This window comes from Miscanthus floridulus, chromosome 5 (assembly GCF_019320115.1).
Source record: "Miscanthus floridulus cultivar M001 chromosome 5, ASM1932011v1, whole genome shotgun sequence".
NCBI classification, from domain to species: Eukaryota; Viridiplantae; Streptophyta; class Magnoliopsida; order Poales; family Poaceae; genus Miscanthus; species Miscanthus floridulus.
The window spans coordinates 112,694,565-112,706,729 of NC_089584.1; positions in this window are offsets into that span (position 1 = coordinate 112,694,565).

Here is a 12,165-nt window from a genome sequence, read left to right on the forward strand (position 1 = left end):
TATATATATGGTTCAGACTTCAGAGGCATCTTAAGATGGGACCCACGCTTTGATAAAAAAAAATAAAAACAACTCTCCACAGCACACAGCTAACCGTAGTCGGAATGGGAGTACCATATCTTGAATCGAGTTCTTCTCTTGCTAAATTGAAGCCATGGGCATGGAATTGGCTGACCTCCACCTGCACATGGGTGCCGTGCGCCATGGCCCGATCGTGGGTGCGACGGTGATGAAGAGGGCACCCGGCATTCAAGGCTAGGAGCGGTGGGGGAGCTGGGGAGGAAGCCACACATCTTGTCCTCCAACTCGTGGCTCCAACCATTGTTGTTGCTTCCGCGGCACCCGAAGCTCCTAGACCCTGTTCTTCAACTGTTGTCAGCGTTGACGCTCGATGTGCCTCTAAGAGGACTTCGCTCCGCCTCTTCCGACTTTCGGCGAGCTCCCGGCGGTGGCACCAACACCAACAGTCAGGCGTGCGAAGGAGCGAGATGGATGATAGAGAGAAAGAAATGTTATTTTTATTTCTCATGGATGTGGTTCAGCTGCACAATGTTTATTGTCATTTTTTAGTAGCAATAAATACTTAATGCCACCTTGTTAGCACATTGTTGGTGCCCTGTCCGTCCCAACATAACCTAGTACTACTAACTAGTGTTAGACGGAGCAGTAGAGTACAACACCATTCCACGCTGGCACACTTATTGTTCGCTAGTCTAGTCCCTAGCTAGTCCTTCGACCTTCGGTTCACGTTCACATGGGCCACATGGCTTTGATGCTGAAACAAAATGGTCTTCCCGTCGTCCACAACGAACCTATCATACCTTGAGGGCGCAGGCGCGAGGAGAGTCGATGCGCGCGGCGTGGGCCTTGCCTGCTGCGTGCTGGTCCTGCTGGAGTTCTCCTGTCCGTCCATACAGTGGGCGGGGTCGCGCGCGCCGTGGCCGATGCAGCCAAAGCCACACCAAAACCAAAACCAGAGGCGGAGCTTATCGGTCCAGCGCGGCCTTGAATGGAGGGGGGCCGAGGCCAACGTACGCAGACACACGGTCGACAAACACAGAGGCGATTGGGGCAAGCAAAGCCACAGCCACGGGGTCCCAGCGCACGCGGCACGCCAATTTGGCAATTTAGGGGGTGTTTGGTTTCATGATTAAATTTTAGTCCATGTCACATCGGACGTTCGGATGCTATTTAGGAGAACTAAATATGAGTTAATTATAAAATTAATTACATAGATGGAGACTAATTTACGAGACGAATTTATTAAGCATAATTAATCCGCCATTAGCACATATTTATTGTAGCACCACATTGTCAAATCATGGACTAATTAGGCTTAAAAAATTTGTCTCGCAAATTAGCCACAATCTGTACAATTAGTTATTTTTTTCATCTATATTTAATACTTCATACATGTGTCAAACATCCGATGGGACAGGGACTAAAATTTTTCTGTAGGAACCAAACACCCCCCTGCTCGCCCTGGAGCCGGACTCTTCGTCAGGTCTTGTGTCTCTTCCCTGCCATGGGCCATGGCGGCCAGGCACTTGGAAAACTTTAACGGCTCCACTGCGCGTCTGCGCCACTGCACGCACCTGCGCCGGCTCGCGGTTGCAACTACTCCGGGAGTCCGGGCCGGGGTCCGGTCTACGTACTCGCAACTGCTACCGCCAGAGATGTTTTCCTGCAACACTGCGGGTCCTCATCGGGTCAGCACTTTTTCCGTGTTAGTAGGGTACAGCCACATGCATGCACGCCCAGCCGTCTACTCCGGTTGCTCTACCTAAAAGGTGTATCCATGAGACCATGACCATGACGACACCCTGGAGATTGATACCGGGGAAGGCTACCCATAAGAGTAACCACAATGTGCTCCAAAAATAGTCCATAGAGACTAAATTATTCTATATAGGCTAACTAAAATATTGTGGAACTAGCCACTAGCCATAACAAAAGCTACCCATAAACCTACGTGCCACCCATAAGCAATAAAAAAAATATTACTCTCTCTCCATCTCTCTTCCTCGATTCCTGCCATCTATAGACTATGGCCTTGTTTAGTTGCAGGAATTTGAATTTTAGGGTTACTGTAGCACGTTCGTTTTTATTTGGCAAATAGTGTTTAAATATGGACTAATTAGGCTCAAAACGTTCGTCTCGCAATTTCCCACCAAACTGTGCAATTAGTTTTTCTTTTCGTCTACATTTAATGCTCCATGCACGGGCCGCAAATATTCGATATGACAGGTACTGTAGCAACTTTTTGCAAGTTAGGGTGGAACTAAACAAGGGCTATTTGAACATTTTACATTGTAGCAACAGAAATAGTTATGGACTACGGGACCCATCCATAGACTAATTGATCTAAATACATTGTGGTTGCTCTAAGCGTCGTGCAAGCTTTCTTGTAATCATGTACCGATACCGTCAGTACCGACGTCCGACAAGCCCCAGTTATTCTCCCGTCCATACATCTGTCCCCTCTCTCTCTCCTTCTCTCTCTCTCTCTCTCATCACTTCATCAGAAGTTGTTTCTTGGTAGGAATAGCTGGTTCTGTACACGTTTTTCCTTCATGCCTGAATTCCGTACAGCAAAACTGCAAAACGAAGAGGAAAAACAGTGGGGCAAACATTTGTTGTGGGTTTCTTTTCACTTTTTCAGCAGTAGAGATTTTTTCAGTATTGTTGTGTGGGGTGGGGGGACAAAGGTACAGATATAGGTAGCCCTGGACAAATTTTACCGAGAGCCGAATAGAAAAACCAAGAACCGAACCGAATTTATCGAGAACCGAAATCTCGGTTCCCCATTCGGTTCCCATTTCCTCATAACCGAAATTTGTCCGGGTTCCTCCCCTCGGTTAACCGAACTAACCGAGGAACCAAACTCCCGCCTCCCGGAGTCCCGGCGCCCCCCTGCGACGGCCGACCTCCCGCGGCGCCGCATCCCGCCCAGAGTCCGGCGCGTCCTCCCGAGTCGCTGATTTTTTGGAAGCCGGAGTTGGTCGGTTAGTTCGGTTCGGAACAGGAACCGAAGCCGAACTTCGTCGGTACTGATTTTTTGGAAGAACCGATCGGTACCGACTTTCCTAGGAACCGAAGAACCGAGGATTCGGTTCGGTTTGGTAGCACCGAATGCCCAGGGCTAGATATTGGTATTGATGGCATCTTAAAGAAGAAAAAAAATGCATGCAAACTCACACTATCATGATTAGGTGCCTAATTGTCTCCACTTGTAAAATATTAATGATAGATTAGGTGCAACATCAGGGACCCCCTATACTATATACATTTATACCACAAAATAGCACAATCATTCGTAGGATAAATAGAAAACGCACAATTTGACTACATCAGGTTCGTAACGTAGGAACCACCGCAAGAGAGAGAGGAGAAACATCGGTGGAAAAGAAATAAGGGAATATTATATTGCAACCACTGTTTAAATAACTCGAATGAAGTTTACTTTTGTGTCCCTGTTCAGCGTGCGCACTATTAATAGGAAAAATATTTACTCCAAACCCTCTCTTCAATATTGAATCCACATATGTGAAAAACTCCTAAAAAAATACTTGGGTGTTTTTTTTGGGAAGTCGCTTCATTCATTAAACAACGTTATTACAATCGAATTGCAGACATTGCTGCAAGAAGCTAGGAGGTAAAGACCAAACAAAATTATCTAACAATGATGTAGCATGTTGGGCGCACAATGAGCTGCAAAATTCGCCGATCTTCTTGTATGGATAACCTTGAAAGAAGAGAAATTTGAAGCCATTTCCTCAACTTCCTTCAGGATTGCAGAGATCTCTGATCGGTTCATTCGTCTATTCTTCCACAACAAGGCCAGTTCTTGCGAATCAGTCTCTATTAAGATGTGCTCCATGGTACCTTGTGGTATGAGCCGCACGCCATCTCTGAACGCCTCTGCTTCTGCAAGGAGAGCTGAGCCCAACGAATCCATCCAGCGCGCTGATGCAGCCATAAAAATCCCATTGCTGTCCCGCAACACTGCCCCCGTTGCACCCGTGTTTGACTCCTAGAGGTAAGCCCCATCAACATTGATCTTTAGAGAGCCCACCTCCGGTGGTCGCCAGTGCATGTTCGGCATCGATCCTCTCCTGACGTCTCATTGTTTACTGCCCCACAGTTGGCAGCACGCCTCGTGTGCCCAGTCCATAGCTGCACCCGGATCAATAGGCGTCTTGTCGTGCCGGCGGTCATTCCTGCTTTGCCAAAGGGACCACATAGCACACATGATGACGCCTCTATCTCCCTCTGGACATACGGAGTCATCCATCAGGTCTCGTGCCCATGTCCTAGGACAAAGCTTTGGCAGCTTAATCCCCGTGAAAGTTCGGAACTTGTTCCAGGACTCAACGGCGAAGGTGCATTGGGTGAGTGTGTGATAGGCAGTGTCGGGTTTATAAACCCGGGGTCCCTAACGGGCCTGCTCCCTAGAAAACAGCTCAGCCCAACAAACAAATGTTGCGGACGACGCGTAACTTTTGGGTCGGCCCAAATACCTAACGATAGGCCAGGAGGACAATCTAGTCTCCGACCGGAAGTCCTAGGCAAGGAGGAACGATGCTCGCCTCTGACTCCGACCCGCTTCTCTGACTGAAAAGGCTTGGCCGAACGCTCGCCTCCGCGCTCTGACTCTGACCCACCCGTCCGACCGGAAGGCCCGACCAAACGCTGCTTCCCACGTCTCTGACATGGGATGCACCGAACCTCTGCTTACAGCTCGTCTACGACTGGCGCAGTTGGGGCCGACTGGGACCAACCGACAGGGGACGCCCGCTCGGTAAGGACCTAGGAAATGGGCAGAGCAAGTAAGGTAGGACGCTCAAGCCAACCGCCATATCGAAGACCGTACCCTACACGACTGTAGGACAGTACCGACAAGACATGTCAGAAGGGTGCCCTACAACCTTCCAGACGTGTCAGAACCCAAACAGTATTGAGGGCGCTGACATTTGCCCTACAGTGTTGCGGGCGCCATCAATTCCCATACCAGGCAAGCACGGTAAGGCCCTCCACATGCATCTGGGCATCCACAGTGTTGTGGGCGCCGGCATTTACCGTACCTGATGACCACGGTGAAAACCTCCCACATGCGTCTGACATCAATAGTATTGTGGGCGCCTAGAATCATCTTGTACCCGACGACGTGGGCAACAAGACTTAGTAGCATACGTACACTCCATCTCTCTCTTGTAAGGCCATCCCCTTCATCTATAAAAGGGGATGCGCCCTCTCCCAACAGGGGGGATGGAGATCGACTCAACACACAACAACGGAACTACTAGGTTCAAACCTCGAGCATAGGCTCAAACACTCAGCGCACGTAAGAGCTCCCGTCACTCTCGGCCCTTCAAACCGGAGTCCGACCGGACCTCTTGCGTCTCCCATCTTACTCCCTCTTGTTTGTAACCCCATAGCAAACTTCGAGCACTGGGCTCGGGAATAAAGCCACCGACCGACTCAAACTGGACGTAGGGCACATTGCCTGAACCAGTATAAACCCTGTCATTGAGTGCTAGGCCACGTCCAATCATAACGTACGGCAAAATTATAAATATTTACGTGTTAGTTTCATCTTCCATTCCACAAAACACACATGTCCCTGCCGGTTCTATATGCCTGCGGTGCAGGTTTGCCCGACAGGGCATAAAATCATTTGACACTTGCCAGCAGAAAACTCTGACCTTTGGTGGGATTTTGCATTTCCATAGCTTCTGCCAGTATGGGTCATCAACTGCTACAGAACATGAAGCCGTAGGTTATCCGCAAATGTACTTTGGAGCAAAAATCGAGGCACAAACTCAGACTAGAAAAATCATGCTAAAATAATAAAATTCATATGCATATGCCCTACAAGACAAAAATTCATGGGAATTTGTTTTGTTGTTGTGGAAGAAGTGCACCAAAATTTTGTTATTGATCTATGAATTTTTATAAAATGAGTATGCATCTCAACTATTGTGATAAAGTACATATATAGATGAATTATGAGTGGGCATTGTTTCAGTTTCTTTTTACAACCCCTAAGTATGTTTGTTCTAGAGCTTTTCACGTTCCCACCCAAAAGGTGATTTGCATTGAATATTTTTCTATCAATATTGAATTATTAAACTTTCAAAAAAATTAGGATCTCTACTCATTTTGAAATGTAATAATTTTTTAGGTGTCTATATATTGTAATCCGACTAGACTCGTTAGGATTCCAATAGTGTATAACACAAATTTAGCAAATGTTGTGCATATATAACGAAGCAGTGGGTGACTGTAGAGGGCATGTAGTTCTAATATTTCACAAATTTCAAAGTTAAATGGGTGAAATGACCTAGGATGCTGCCTAGAGGGGGTGAATAGGCGTTTCTGAAAATTAACACCTTTAAATACGGAAACAATTAGAAAAGAGAGTTTTCAAAATGAAAACTCCAAATTAAGAGTGATACCACCCCTCACAAGTTAGTCACAGAGTAAACAAGGTATAAAGAATATATTTAGAAGCTACAACCCTGCAACACAAAGTTAGAACAGAGAATAAATATTTTCAGCACAAACAGAATATACTAGACGTGTCCGGTATGATACCGGACGAGTCCGGTATACACGATTTCTACAGAGCAGCCCCAAACTTGCTCCTTTTGATTTCTATCTTCAGGCCAAACTGCAGGTACCTACTAGAGATGATAATATACACAGAGAACCTGCACAAGAGCTGGAGCAACACAAATATAAAATGAAATACGAATTGAGACACGATATTTGTTTTACCGAAGTTCGGACTCGTTCGAGTCCTACTCTCCGTTGAGGGGGCTGCGGGTGACCCAGCGAACGTCAGCCCTAGAGGGTACCACGAAGGTCACTCTAGCCAGAGTCTTTTCCAACTCCTTTTCCTCCTTCCACTAGTTGATTCTGAGGCGGCGAAATCGACCGTTACAAATTTTCCGAGGTACACCACAATCTCTCAGGTGCTCTTCGACGATGTCTAACCGTCTAGGACCGAAGAGTCCAAGAGTAACAAATGCAAATCATAAAATAGACTATATGCACAAGTGCTCAAGTGGTGGCTTTCTCTCTTGTTCAAATTCTCCCTTAACCCACAAATGGATTTTGCGATTTGGATCACACACTCACTAAGAGAGGGTTTGGGAGAGTTGGTGAAAGCTCTAGTTTAGTTTTGGTTAATTGATGAAACCCTAAGTGCTAACCTAGTTTATCAAGATGATTATGAGATAGGTAGCACTACTCCAAGTGATGAAGCAATGACGAAGATCAAGACAATGGTGATGGCATGGTGATGGTCAAATGCTTAAACTTGGAAAAGAAGAAAGAGAAAAACAAAAGGCTCAAGGCAAAGGTATAAAATGTAGGAGCCATTTTGTTTTAGTGATCATGACAATGAGTGAGTGTGATCACATTTAGGATAGATAGCCGTACTATTAAAAGGAGTAAAACTCGTATCGAAATACGGTTATCAAAGTGCCACTAGATGCTCTAATTCATTGCATATGCATTTAGGATATAGTGGAGTGCTAACACCCTTGAAAATATTTGAGAAAATATGCTAACATATGTGCACAAGGTGATACACTTGGTGGTTGGCACATTTGAGCAAGGGTAAGATACTTCACCAGCGGAGTGTCCGCCCGTAGAGTGCGGACAGTCCGACGGTGCCACCGGCGCCCTAGATAGAAAAGTTGGAGGTCACTGTAAGTGACGGGACGCTGGATCTAAATTGACCGAACGCTGGAAGTCTGGGTCCGGTCGAACTGACGGGTCAGCACAGTATCCAGGGTTTTGCACCGGACGCTGAGGTGTGTCCGGTCAAGGTGGACCGGACGCGTTCGGTCGAAGAAAACCTAATTTGGAAGCTTACTGGAAACGATCGGACGCTGGGGGTTCAGCGTTCGGTCACTTATGACGGAGCATCCAGTCGCTGCTTAGCCGTTGCGATCGGGTGGTTCCTGTTGAATGGACAATGACACGTGGCTTACATCGGTTGATCGGACGCTGGGTCTAGAGTCCTGTCAGTCTGACCGGAGCATCCGGTCAGCCCGCAGTGTGCCCAGTGAAGGGGTACAACGGCTCTATTTCATAGGGGCTTCTATTTAAGCCCCATGGCCGGCTCAAGCTCACTCTCTTGCACATTTTCATTAACATAGCAACCTTGTGAGCTTAGCCAAAGCCCTTCCACTCATCTCCATCATTGATCCATCATCATTGTGAGATTGGGAGGGAATCCAAGTGCATTGCTTGAGTGATTGCATCTAGAGGCACTTGGTATTCGTGTTGCGCTATGGATTTCGCTTGTTACTCTTGGTGGTTGCCACCACCTAGACGGCTCGGTGCAGCGATGGAGGATCGGCACGAGTTGGTGATTGTTCGTGGCCGCCTTCGGTGATTGTAAGGGGAGTTGTACCTTCCCCGGCGGAGTGCCGAAAGGTAACTCTAGTAAATTGCTCGTGTCATTGAGTTACCTCACTTGTGGGTCAGTTCTTGCGGTGTCCTATCGTGTGGACGAGGTTTGTGAAACACCTCTTAGCCGCCGAACCACCAAGTGTTGGTCGACACAACGGGGACTAGCGTGTTGGCAAGCACGTGAACCTCAGGAGAAAAATCTGTTGTCTCTTGTCATTTGCATTCTCCTGGTGATTGGCTTAATCTTCTTCTTGTGATTATTTCATCCCCTATACGGCAGTATAATCACCCTACTCACCTATTTACATTCTTCCAAACTAGTTGATACAAGCTCTTTAGTGTAATTAGAATTGAGAGCTTGCTTTATTATTTACATTCATCTAGTTGAGCTCTTTAGAGTAGCGAGTTTGAGAGCTCTTAGTGAGTAGTTACATAGTAAGTTTGGGTGCCTAAGTAATTATTGCAACTAGAATTGTTGGATAGGTGGCTTGCAACCCTTATAGAGCTAGAGCAAGTTTGCATTACGCTATTTGTCATACTAATCAAATTGCTCTAGTTGATTTGTAGATTTTTAAATAGGCTATTCACCCCCCCTCTAGCCATATTAGGACCTTTTAGTTGGCAAGGCTCAAAAATGTGTATGTGTATCAGCAGAATCAGTAGCCTCCAAAGGTGGAGGCTTGGGGGTATTTATAGTCCCCTTGAAAAAACTAGCCGTTATATAGTTGTTGCCATACCGGACACGTCCGGTTTGACTTACACTGCACCAACGGTAACTGAGTTACAGTGATATTGTGAGGCGTCGAAACTCCCGATGAATGCCGAAACTCCTGACTCACATCGGAACTCCTGACCCTCAAGGCTTTTCAAAACTAGCCGTTGGCCTCTGGTCGTCCATACCGAACACGTCCAGTATGAATATCGGACACGTCCGGTTTGACCAGGACAGTGAACTCTCCAAGTTAGTTTAAGCACAAGACGTCAGAACTCCCAACCATTGCTAGAACTCTCAACGAACTAACCCAAGAACAACAAGAATTTTATCGTGGCTGGGCACACACCGAACACGTCTGGTATCAATACCGGACATGTCCGATATTGCCAGATCAGCAAAACACAGGTTAGCTATTTTGTCTCTCAAACACTCAAAACTCACATGGGTTGGCTTGAGCACTTATGAAACATTATCTATCAACATGATGCATCCCTCTTAATAGTACGTCATTCCTATTAACTCAAATTTAAAGAGTATACCAAATTTAAACCTTTTGAGTTGATCTTTTTCAACCGAAGCCATGTATTCCAATCTTCATCAAGTGAGGATGCCAACATGTCAACTTTGATCTTTTTCTCTTGATCATAGTCATCTTGAGCACGTGACTTAATTCCATTCATCAAATATGAATAACTCCAAATGCATCAAGTCACTTCCAACACTTTGTCCAATATAGATTTAATCCTCCACATCAATATGACCATCATAGCTTGATTAGTACCTCAACTAAATGCAAGTACTTTCTTCTTCACCCTAGCTAGGTTCTTCGGCCGTCAAGCCATCGCTTGCCCTTCACCCTTGCTTAGTACCTCAAAGCCTTTCCTTGCTATCTTCACCATCTCAAGCCATCAAGTCACATCTTGTGTTGAATCATCCATTCATTTGTATTGTTATCTTTTCCATTTCGTTTTAGCAAGCTTCAAATATGAGAGCATTTCATATGCAATCCCTCATGTCTCATCAACTAATTTTTACCGGGCTTGCTTTCACATAGTACATGGAAATCCGACAATACATAAGCCTTTGCATGAATTCCATTTGCATTGTTGTCTTATGCTTGAACTAGATTGTTTATACAACAACACATCATTTTGGCTTTCATTGAGTACCTGTGAGATAACCTATTACCTGTCCACACTTAGCAAACGGGTTAGACCTTTAATCACGTTGTCATTCAATCATCCAAAACCCACTAAAGGGCTAGATGCATTTTCAATGGGCTCCGTAGAAACTTTCCATGAAACAAATTATATTGTCTTAGAATCCTACCTTCTGAATAGATACCTTCCTACCGTCTCCACGCAAATTATCATTTAGTTGTTTTACGGACACTCCAATAGTTCAAAAAATGGTAATGCTTAGTATAGAGCGTCCGTCTATCCAGACGGTGCCAATGGTGGGCTGTGACGCAGCCTGTCGGTGCAGAAAGTGACCAACTAGTAAATATTTGTAGTTTTGCTGTACGTTGTGATTGGAGGTGGCCTAGCACTCAATGACACAGGATTTATACTGGTTCAGGCAACATGCCCTATGTCCAGTCAGGGTCGGTTGGCGACTTTATTCCTAAGCCCAGGTGCTCAAAGTTTGTAGTGGGGGTACAAACGAGAAGGAGGAAGAAGGGGGTGTACAAGAGATTTGGTCGGCTCCGACTGGAAGGGTCGCGGTCGGAACTTGGCGGTCCTGTGGTTGGGAGCGTTGATGTCGATCTAGTGAGTCTGGGCTTGAAGAAATCGATCTCCCCCTTGGGGGAGGGAGCGCATCCCCTTTTATAGATGAAGGGGATGACTCTTTACAGGTGAGAGGGAGAGAGTACAGATATTTCTAAGTCTTGCTGCCTACGGTGATAAAAACTGGATAATGGTTGAAGCCCCCCAATATTGTCGATGTCGCTGTAGGATGTCGGATGTGCACGGGAGGTCAAGCTATCTTCTTCAGGAAGGATGACGTCGGTACCTGCAAGATACTTCTTGATGCCTAGTGGCATGTGAGGAGACGTGCTATGTTCACCCGGTATGGCAAATCATGGAGCCCATACCGCGATCGATGTCCAGAGACACGCAGGGGGCTTACCATATGGGAGTTTCTAGCGGCCCCTACAATACTTTGTGTCAGGGTGGCTGCAGAGCACTGCTTCGTGTAGGGTATGGTCCCTGGTACAGTGGTGTTGACTTGTGAGCCATGCCTTGCCTTTCTCCGCATGCCTTCTGGTTCTTTCCGAGCAGGCGTCCCCTGTCGGATGGTCCCTAGTTGGTTCTGGCGCGCCAGTCGGAGAATTATGATGGCGGTGTTTTTCTATGAATCTCGGTCGGAGTCGGAGGCGGTCCTCGGGTCAGGCTTTCCGAGTGGAGGCCATGCGGAGGCAGCCGGGGCCTAATGCTAGCGCTCCGATCGGAGAGGCCGTTCGGAGCTGGCCTGAGGCTGAGCTAGTGCTCCGGTCAGAGACATGAGCTGAAGGCGGCCTAGGCCTAAAGCGAGTGCTCTGGTCTGTTGGTTTTAGACTTTCGGGCTGGTCCAGAAGAAAGAAAGGCCATTTTCCTAGGTCGAGCCCTGGCGTGGAAGCCGGTCCCCGAGGGACCCCGGGTTTATGAACCCGACAGGAGCCCCCGAGCCCTCGAACGATTCGAGCAGAATCATCCGGGGGATTTTTGTCTTGCCGGCGGGTGTGCGTGAGCGCACCTACGGGTGTAGCCCCCGAGCCCCAGGCGGTTCGGGCCGAACCGATTGGGTGTGTTGTCTCAACAGGCGTGTATGCATGTTTTTTAGTTTGAGACGGAATTTTGTTGAACCATGGCGTCGTTGCGCAGCCGAGGTGTTTTTAAGCGCGGGGATTGGATTGAGACAGAACTTAATGATCCCAGCATCGGTGCGCGCCGGGATCGGACAAGGAAGTTTTTAGTTTTTGAAACAAGCCCTGGCGTCGGTGCGAGCCATGAACAGAAATAACTTAGTTTCGGATGCAACAG